Below are 9,657 nucleotides of genomic sequence, written 5' to 3' on the forward strand. Positions count from 1 at the left end.
TGGGGGACGACCAAAGGCTGAAACTGTCAGGATTTCACGACCACCGGGACCAGGGGGTGCGCAGAGGGAGGAGGGTGACAGTTTCTCCACTGAGGGGAGTGGCTGGGGGTGGGGAGCAGTTCCCTAACAAGCATGACAGTTCCAACTAGTGCTGTAACTGAGCACTTACCACACCCCGGGGCATGAGCAGAGCCCTTGATCTACCTTATCTCCGGCTCAGCCCCCACAGCTCTGAGGGTGAGGGAGCCCGAACAGCAGAACAGGGGAGGCGGCGGGAAGGGGGGGGCGCCGGAGGTGGAGAGGGGGTCATGGAGTTGCTTTTATTTTTTTTTTTTTTTTTTTTTTTTTTTTTTTTTTTTTTTTTTTTTAAATTTTTTTTTTTTTTTTTTTTTCAACGTTTATTTATTTTTGGGACAGAGAGAGACAGAGCATGAACGGGGGAGGGGCAGCGAGAGAAGGAGACACAGAACCGGAAACAGGCTCCAGGCTCCGAGCCATCAGCCCAGAGCCTGACGCGGGGCTCGAACTCACGGACCGCGAGATCGTGACCTGGCTGAAGTCGGACGCTTAACCGACTGCGCCACCCAGGCGCCCCATGGAGTTGCTTTTATAAACACAAGATGAAAAACTGTTTGGGGACTGCTTTTGTAATACTTCTCTATTATTAAAAAAGAAAGAAAGAAGGAAAATATATGTTTTCTTAGTGGCTAAGTGCTTTTATTTTCACCACTGGCAATCACAAAAAATTCTGCAGGGCCCAAAAGTATGGCAAGTCCCACCCCTCGATTTAAGAGAGACCCGTGAACTACATGTCCCTTGGGCCTGTGCGTATGTAATAAAAGCTTAAAGACCAGCAAGGGGACAGTGGGGGTGGGGGTGGGAGTCTGCCATCAGGAGCAAGGCTGCATTGGCAAAGTTTTATTTCTTGAGCTGACAAGAATGGATTCAGGGGCGATCGCTGAATTACTGTCTTATCTTCTTGAATATTTGAAATCTTTTTAAATTTTTTTTATTACTTTATTTATGTTTGATAGACAAAGAGAGACAGAGCACGAGCAGGGGAAGGGCAGAGTGAGAGGGAGACACAGAATCCGAAGGAGGCTCCAGGCCCCGAGCTGTCAGCACAGAGCCAGACGCGGGGCTCGAACCCACAAACCGCGAGATCACGACCTGAGCCGAAGTCGGACGCTTAACCGACTGACTCACTCGGGTGCCCCTTGAAATATTTTACGATGAAAAATGGCGAGCAAATGGTATTCTCCAGCTCTCCACTGAAGCTGGTCTGAGGTATGGAGTCATAGTCAATTACAGGATTGCTGTTCTAGCCAGCCTCAGGCCCTTTCATCACATCCTGCTTCTGTTTGCGTACCCCCAGAGACAGGAAGTCACCCTCTCCCTCCAGGTGGCGCGGGGTCCTCTTTGAACAGCTCTAACTGTGGGAAAGTTCTTCTTCGTAGAGCCAACATCCCGCTCCAGATCCTCCTGCCCACTGGAAACACACAATCTGTATACAAGGCCAGGGCCACCCTTCGGCTCTTTGGAGATAGTGGCCCTGCTCTCATTCTCACATTCCTGATTATTCTTCTCCAGGTAAAGCGGCTTCGGTTCTCTCTGAGACAAGTAACAGAAGATCAGCTCACACTAATTTATGCAAACGGGCAAATTTATCGGTTTGTGAAACTTCAAGTCCAGGAGTTTCTGAGCTTCAGGCATAGCTGGATCCAGGCGCCCAGGTGGTATCTCTGGGTGTATCTCCAGACAGCTTCTCTCCATATTGGCTTTATTCCCAGGCCCACAGCCAACTGGCTTAACAACTCCTGGAGGGCCTGGCATAGCTCAATGCTTCCAGCAAAACTCCCAGAGGGCTTGGATTCTGTGGCCTTTCCTGAACCAGTTACGGTGGCCAGGCAAATAGGGCATTTTGGTTGGCTAAATCTGAGTCGTATGACCATCTCTGCATCCCAGAAGTAGATGTGTTATTACCACCAAAAGACAAGGTTCTGGAAAGAGACCCATAATGGCTGAGACAAGATGGAATTTTATCCCCCCCCTCCTATAATTCTCGATGCAACCGTTCCTGGGCTGACCCAGCTAATCCAGGTGATGGGGGTCCCCCGCAGCTGAGCGTTTGTTATCTGCACTGGAAGTAAAAACTGTTAAAACGTGACCAGATTTGCCACTGTCCTGACGGCTTACAAACTTAGCCCCCACCCCCGCTGTTTAGCGCCACCTCTCCCCCGGCCCCTGCCGTGGGCATCTTTTCCATCAGTTTCACTTACACAAGTTGATGGTGAAGGAAATCTTCAAATCTTAACCAAAGCTGTAGAATCTCACAAAGTTGGTGAGAAGGATATTGGAGAACTCCTGGGGGCTCGTGCCCCGTGGCTGACAAATCGAGGCTCCATCTGGCTGGGTCAGCCCCATCTCAACAAGGAAAACCCCGAACATGAAGTGTTTCAGAACAGGATGGAATTCAGTGGCCTGAAGAATGCCCGGACTAAGTCGACAGCTACAAGCACTGAGCTGACCAATTCTGGGAATGTTCTCTCCCCTCTCTGGGCCTCTGGTTTCTCATCTGCAAAATGCAGACAGTGAGTCTCCACCTCACAGACCAAAATGCACAGGGCCTGGCACGTAGTAAGTGCTCAGTAAATGCTGGCTATGTACTTATGAATGGGAGGCTGCTGCACATGCTAAATTCTGCCTTGAGCCCCCAGGTGCTTTGGCCCTAAGACAGGAGACTGGCCGTGCGGTTGAGCTCCAGCAGGGCACTTGGACACCCCCGAATCCCGCTCTGTACTTTCTTGCTCTAGGTACTTCCCCTCCCTGGCCTCAGCTTCCTTGTGTGAACCAGGGGGCTATTTGAATGGGGGTGTCTACCCAACGAGGCTGAGGCTTGGTGAAAGCCTCGCTTTGTATTCTGTTGAGTGAGCAAATGATAAATAAGGCTATTCGCTCGGGATGCTCGAGCCAATCTTGAGAAAGATCCTTCCCCTTTTCCTGTCCTCCAGCCCACAAGGGTCTTTCTCCCTCCCCTAGGTAGAGGTCTTTGTCTCCTTTCAACCTGTGACAAAACTAAGGGTAGCCCAAGGCCAAGGCCACACAGAGGCAGAACTAGGTCTTAAGACCCCTGGGAAGAGGGAGGGTATCCAAATTCAAATGCATCTGGGGATTTAAAAGAGGGTATAGAACAAGAAGTAGAATTTATATTCCTTAACGGTATCTCAGGGGTGACTGGGTGGCTCAGTCAGTTGAGCATCTGACTCTTGATTTCAGCTCAGGTCATGATCTCATGATTCGTGGGTTCGAGCCCCACGTCGGGCTCTGCACTGACCGTGGCAGAGCCTACTTGGGATTCTCTCTCTCTGCCCCTCCCCTGCTCTTGCTCTCTCTTTCTCTCAAAATAAATAAATAAACTTAAAAAGAAAAAAACAAAACAGGTATTTCAACTCACCAAGAACTTAGATTCCTTAAAGGTACTCAACTCCAGATTTTCAAACACTTTGCTCTCCTCTCCAGTCCAAACAAACCCAGCACCCTGGATTCCACATTCAAGCTGCAAGTTTGAGACTTGTACCAACAGCGTCTTTACTGGGAGTCTGTTGCACGGTGGCCCCCTCCCTCCTGGCCCTCTTACCGCATCTGGCTAAGGATGACGAAGCAGTTCTCAGCAGAAGTCTCTCGGGCACTGGCTTTGCTGACAGTGACCCCTGTTCAGTTCCCTGCTGTCTTCTGAGAGGCCCCATGCCCTCCCCTGACTAAAACACACCGGGGAAAATCACTCTTCAGATCTCAGCTCACAGGTCACCTCCTTCAGGAAGCCTTTCCGGAATTCCTTGGCAGGCAACGGGTGAATAAACTCATGTGCTGGATGACCTTGGACAAGTGACTTCACCTCTCTGAGCCTTGATGATTTTCTTATCTGTAAAAGGAGTTATGATGAGGGAGAATTCAGAGAATGCATGGAGTGTGAGGCTAAACAATGACTCACAAAGATATTCATGTCTTAATCCCTGGCCCCCGTGGATGTTCTCTTATATGGAAAAAAAAAATTGGGGGGTGGGTGGGGGGGAGGGGGTGGGGGTGGTGTCCTTGCAGGTGTGATTAAATTAAGAGTCTGGAATATACAGGTGTCCCTAATGTAATCACAAAGGTCCTTAGAAGAGGAGGCAGGAAGGTCAAGGGAGGAAGTAGGAGGCGGGACAACAGAAGCTATTGTTTTCTTGCCTTTTCTAGCTTCTGGAGGTCACCGCGCCATCACAAGCCATGAAATGCAGGTGGTCTCCAGAAGCTAGAAAAGACAGGGAACAGATTCTTCCCTAGAGTCTCCAGAAAGAGCCAGCCCTCCCAACACCTTGACTTTAGCCGTGGGAAGCGGATTTCAGACTCTTCTGGCCTCTAGAACGGTAAAGAGTAGATGCGTGTTGTTTTAAGCCACTGAAATTGTGGTCATTTGTCACAGCAGCTGCAGGAAATAATACATACGGAAGGCAGCGGGTGCACGTAGGTGCTCAACAATGGCAGTTGTGAGTATTTGGACCCCACGCAATCTCCTTCCCGCAGCGAGGCCACCTCCTCCAGCTCCCACTGAGGTTCCTGGCGTCAGGCCTGCCCCTGGGCTCTCCCAAAAGCAGGTTAAGGCAGGGAGGGCAGGAGAGTGGACCATGGTGGGGGTTAAAAAGCCCCTGAACGGACGAAAGCGGCCATTCCCACTCAACTAGTACTTGACCTCTGGGCTTAATGCTTCACCCACCTTACTTAATTCAATCCTCTCAACAACCCCAGGAAGCAGGTACTGCTGTGACCCCCATTTTACAGATGAGGAAACCGAGACTCAGCAAGTCAAGTGGTTTGCCCAAAGCTGGCACAAAAGAGCCAGATTTAGAAACCAGGTTGGTCTCCCCCCAGCTCCCCCCAGAACCTGTGCTTAGAACTAGCTTAAAACGGTGCAGCTCACTTTGTGACCCAGCCCCTTTGTGACCATTCACCACTCTCCGTGGGAGATAGGTGACTGAGCCTCAGTGGGAAGGGTGCAGGTCTTGGCTCTGACACGTTAGCTTGGGAACCTGGGCGGGTGATTTCACCACTCTGTGCCACATGAACAAAATGTGATGAGTGAGCCAGCCTCACAAAAGGGCTGCCAGGATCGAATGAGACAACCCATACAAAGAAGGACAGTATCTCAGGGCACCTACGTGGCTCAGTCGGTTGGTGAAGCAGCTGACTCTTGATCTCGGCTCAGGTCACGATCTCATAGTTCGTGAGTCTCAGCCCCGCATCTGTCTCTGCACTGATGGTGTGGAGCCTGCTTGGGATTCTGTCTTTCCTTCTCTCTGACCCTCACCTGCTTGTGCTCTCTCTCTCTCTCTCTCAAAATAAATACATAAGCCTTAAGAAAGAAAGAAAGAAAGAAAGAAAGAAAGAAAGAAAGAAAGAAAGAGAAAGAAGAAAGAAAGAAAGAAAGAAAAAGAAAGAAAGAGAAAGAGAAAGAAAGAAAAAGAAAGAAAGAGAAAGAGAAAGAAAGAAGAAAGAAAGAAAGAAAGAAAGAAAGAAAGAAAGAAAGAAAGAAAGAAAGAAAGAAAGAAAGAAAGAATCTGGCACAGAGTAAGGGCACTGTACCTACTACAGTCCCTATTTTACCAATGAGGAAGCTGAGGTTAGATAGGGGACCTCACTAGCCCTGGGTCACCTGGGAGCTCTGATGCTTTGCCCTCCCCTCCATAGGACCAACAGACCCCAGAGCCTGGGGGGCTGGTGGGGAGGCTCCCAGAGCAGGTGTCTGTGGGTTTCTGCCTGAGCCCTGGTGAGTCAAAGCGTTAGAGCAGCAATTGTCTATAAGTTCACAGGCTCATTCACTCACTCGTGTATTCAACATTCCTCTGCTTAAAATCTGCCAACGGCTTCCTTCCCGTGGCACCAGAATCGCATCCAAATTCCTCACCAGGCCCTCTGTAGCCTTGAAGACCGAGGTCTTCCCTTACGGTTCTGCCTTCAGTGTGCCCACCACCTATCTCCTGGCCCTTTACACATGGAGCTGTCTCCTGCCTCAGGGCCTTTGTACTTGATCTTCCCTCTGCTGGGAATGGTCTTCCCCTGGCTCTACTCATGGCAGGCTGCCTTCCTGTTTTTCAGTTCTGTGCTCAGGCCTCCTTCTCTCACTTCCAGCTAAGTAGCCCCTATCTGTCACTTCACCTGCTAATTTGCTTCCTAGGACTCATTACTCCCTGAAATTATCTTCTTTACGTATGTAAGCATTTGTTTGTTGTCTGTCTGTCCCCCACAGGAGGTTAGCTCCCTGACAGCTTGGGACCATTTGTCTCTGTTGATTCCCCAGCGCCCAGCAAGGTGCCGGGAACCCAGTAAGTGGAGAAATTTATGTCCGACCTATTGAGTTTAGACGTCAAAAATGTTTCCCACCCTGTAAAGAGGAGGTCACGGTGACGGCTGATGGTGGGGCGAGGGTGGGAGCCTGGCCTAGGAACCAGGCCAGAGACTGGAAGCATCTGAGGGCAAGGTGCCAGTCCAAATCCGCCCGAGGTTGCAGCCCTCACCCAGCCCCCAGTCCCACGGCGTCCCCAGGACCCAGGCTGGGCGTGCGAGTCCGGGAGGGCTCCACCTGGATCCCACGCAAGGCGCCCTCCCCCCAAAGCCGGCGGGCGAGGTGGGGGGGGGGGGGTGACGCGCAGTGGGGCGCGCGGACCGCCAGGGGGTGCTGTCGGGGCGCGCACGGCCCACCTGGCGCCCGGGGCCTCGAGCGAGCGCAGCCAGGCCGCCCGGGAACTTTTTTCCTCCCGCTCTCGCTCTCCTTCTCCCCCCGCGCGTCGCCCGCCCGCTCGCTCTTCCTGTGCGGAGGGGATCGCATTTCCCCGCGGCACCCGCGGACACCAGGCAGGCCCGGCCGGGTGCGCGGCCAGGGCCCGCTCCCCGCGCCGCCTGCTCCCCGCGCCCCCGGGCGCCGCCCCCGCCGCGGCTGGGCTCGGAGAGTCGAGTCGGAGAGCGAGGTGGCGGCGAGGGCGAGAGGCGAGCCGAGCAGGCCGCCCTGCCCGCCGCCCGAGCGCCGGCGCGAGGAGGGGGCGCCGCGGCCCACCCTCCTTCCTGCCTGGCCGCCGGCCGGCCGGGCCGCCGCGCCCTGACCCCCATGGCCGCCCGGGCCTGCGGGCCGCGAAGTCGCAGCGCGAGACCCAGGACCCCCGAGTGAGCGCGGGCGCCGAGGTGAGCACGGAGCGCTGGGGCGCGGGGGCTGCGGGGGGCGCTGCCGGGGTGGGGGCGGCGCGAGGCGTCGGGAGCCGAGGCAGGGTGAGGAACGGAGGCGGGCTCGGGGGCCGAGCGCACCGCGGGCCGCGATGTGGGGGTCCGCGGGGTCACCGCTTTGTGTGGTGTGGGGGTGCGCGAGGTCACCGGAGGGCCGCCCCGGGGACGGTGCGTGGCGTGGGGGCGCGAGCGGCGAGGGGCGCGTGTGGCCCGGGGCTGTGTGTGCGCCGGGGCGCGGAGTGCTGCCGCGCGGGGCGTGGGGACGCGGGGGGACACTCGCCCGGCGCCGGGGCGGGAGGGGAGCTTTGTGAGTGCGCCCGGGGTGGGGGGCGGGGAGCCGACTTGAGCGTGTGGGACTCGGGGCCTGGCGTGCGGCACGGCGTGGGAGGCAGGGCGCCGGGGGCGGTGAGGGCCGTGCGTGGGGGAGATGGGGCGCGCCGGGGGTCTCCGCGGTGCCCCCACGCGGGCATCGGCGCCCGGGCCTGTGCGCAGGCCCCGCGACCGGGCAGGAAACGGCCCTAAGGCCCCGGGAGCTCCGGCGCGGCCAGGCCCCGGGCTCACGGGCCCTTCGGGGGTGACGTCACGGTCGGGGGCACCGGACGCGTGAGCCCCGAGTCCCCGGACAGCGGCGCGGCGAGCCGGCCGGGTCCACGGCCCCCCGCGCCCTAGGAGGCAGGGGCCCGGGGAGGAGACGTGGAGGCCGGGCGCCAGGCGGCGTCGCCGAGTGCGGAGGGGGCGAGGGGGTGTCAGGGCGCGGGGGTGACATTTGGAGCCTTGGTCGCGCCGGGGGCCTCGGAGGAGGGGCGGAGGGGAAGCGAAACATCAGTCAGGCCCGAGGCCGCTGCGGCCCCAGCTTCCTGGGGCGCCCGTTTTCCCAGCGAGCCCGTTTCCCTTCTGGGGGCTGTGAGTCCACGCCGAGGGCTGGAGTGCCGGCCGGAGCCGTGCCCTCTTGGAAGCCCTCGATCGGGGGAGAGGGGGCGGGGAGCGCCGGGGTTTCGGCTCCGGACAGACAAAACCGAGCGTAACAATGCGCTATTGGGGGGCTGGGGGAGGGGAGGCAGCGCGCCTGAATGGCGGACCCGGGCCCCGAGCTGCCCCGCTCGTAGCTCTCCCTCCCGCAGCGCCTTCCCCGTGGTTTCGGCAGGCTCGGATCCCAGGACCCACGCGGGACCCGCACGGTTCCCTCCCACGCAAAGTGCCGCACCTCCACCCCCCTCCTGCTTTTATTTCTCCAACGCAGCGGTGTGTTGACGATTCAAGGGCATTACATCTGGTTGCAATCCAGTTTTCATGCCGCTGCCGGGCTGTTAAAACCTCGCGCTGACGTCAGAGCAGGGGAATTACTTCTTTTATTTTATCTTTTTTTAGTTGTCTGCTGCCCTGGGAGGCGAGGCGGGGGTGGGTTAGGCGAGCTGCGAAGTGGGGGCGCCAGCGCCCTGGGAGCCCCAGGCCGGGGGCTCTGCTTCTCTTCCCCCACCCCATTCTCCATAAAGACCTCTCTCTCTGCCCAGGTCGGGCTCACCCAGGGTGGGGGCAGCCCTCGCTGCAGACTCAGTGGAGGCCCTTCCCGATTGACCACACAGCTGTGTTTCCAGAGGCTTCCCTGGGATGTGGCTCTGGGGATGTGGAAGCTGGAAAAGAATCTTGTTTCCCACCCCGCCCGTTTGACGGCAGAGGGTGTATATGGGACCCCAGGAGCATCCTTAGGAGCTCTGGGTGCCACAGACGAGTGAACACAGACCTTCTGGTCTCTGGGAGGCTCGTTCCCAGAAATCTGGCCAAGCCTCTCACAGGCAAAAGCCTTGGAGGGAAGCAGTCTTATCAAGAGATGAGCCAGGCCCCAGAAGCCAACTCTGGAGTGGGCTAAATAGGGCTTTTCCGAGAACCAGGGGCCCCTCTGGCTTCTTCCCAGAGTTGGAACTCACCCACTCAGACCGGACCAAGAGGCTCTTGCAGGTGCCCCCTCCCCCATTCCTTTTAGACCCCCCCCCCAAGTCTCTACCCATGGTTTTCAAACTCTTGCCAGTAGGAAGAAGTACATGTTAGGTCACAATCCTGTTCACCCCACTATCTAAAACTGAAACAAAAGTTGAGTGAAATAACTCTTTTCTCTACTTTGCTGAGCGGATACTTTCTGTTCTAGCCTATTTGAAAAAAAAAATTTTTTTAATGCCGGTTGCAGCCCACTAAATTGATTTCACAATCCACGAATGGGTCATACCCAGACTTAGAAGAAAACAGTCCAACAAAATGAATCTGGCTTCTGTTCATTCCACACACATAAACTGAGGCCCTGACAAGTTCTCCCTTTTTAAATTACTCGACTAACACGTGGATTCATGCTTACTGTGAAAAATGCAAATAACCCAGAAGTATATAGAATAAAAGTAAAAGTGTCCTCCACAA

General features: G+C 56.0%; 1 long non-coding RNA gene across 1 annotated transcript; it reads right to left on the reverse strand.

Moving 5' to 3' along the window:
• Positions 1-1,133: 1,133 nt before the first annotated feature.
• LOC124519648 (uncharacterized) lies at positions 1,134-3,574 on the reverse strand. Its single transcript, XR_006964160.1, has 3 exons — positions 3,455-3,574; positions 2,280-2,575; positions 1,134-2,000 (listed from the first exon to the last, which is right to left on the reverse strand). It is a non-coding gene; the product is annotated as an uncharacterized LOC124519648 (long non-coding RNA).
• Between the last annotated feature and the right edge of the window lie 6,083 nt (positions 3,575-9,657).

Source organism: Lynx rufus, unplaced genomic scaffold (genome assembly GCF_022079265.1).
Source record: "Lynx rufus isolate CCGP_SWC_20201006 ecotype Redwood Valley unplaced genomic scaffold, mLynRuf1.p SCAF_28, whole genome shotgun sequence".
Lineage (NCBI taxonomy): Eukaryota > Metazoa > Chordata > Mammalia > Carnivora > Felidae > Lynx > Lynx rufus.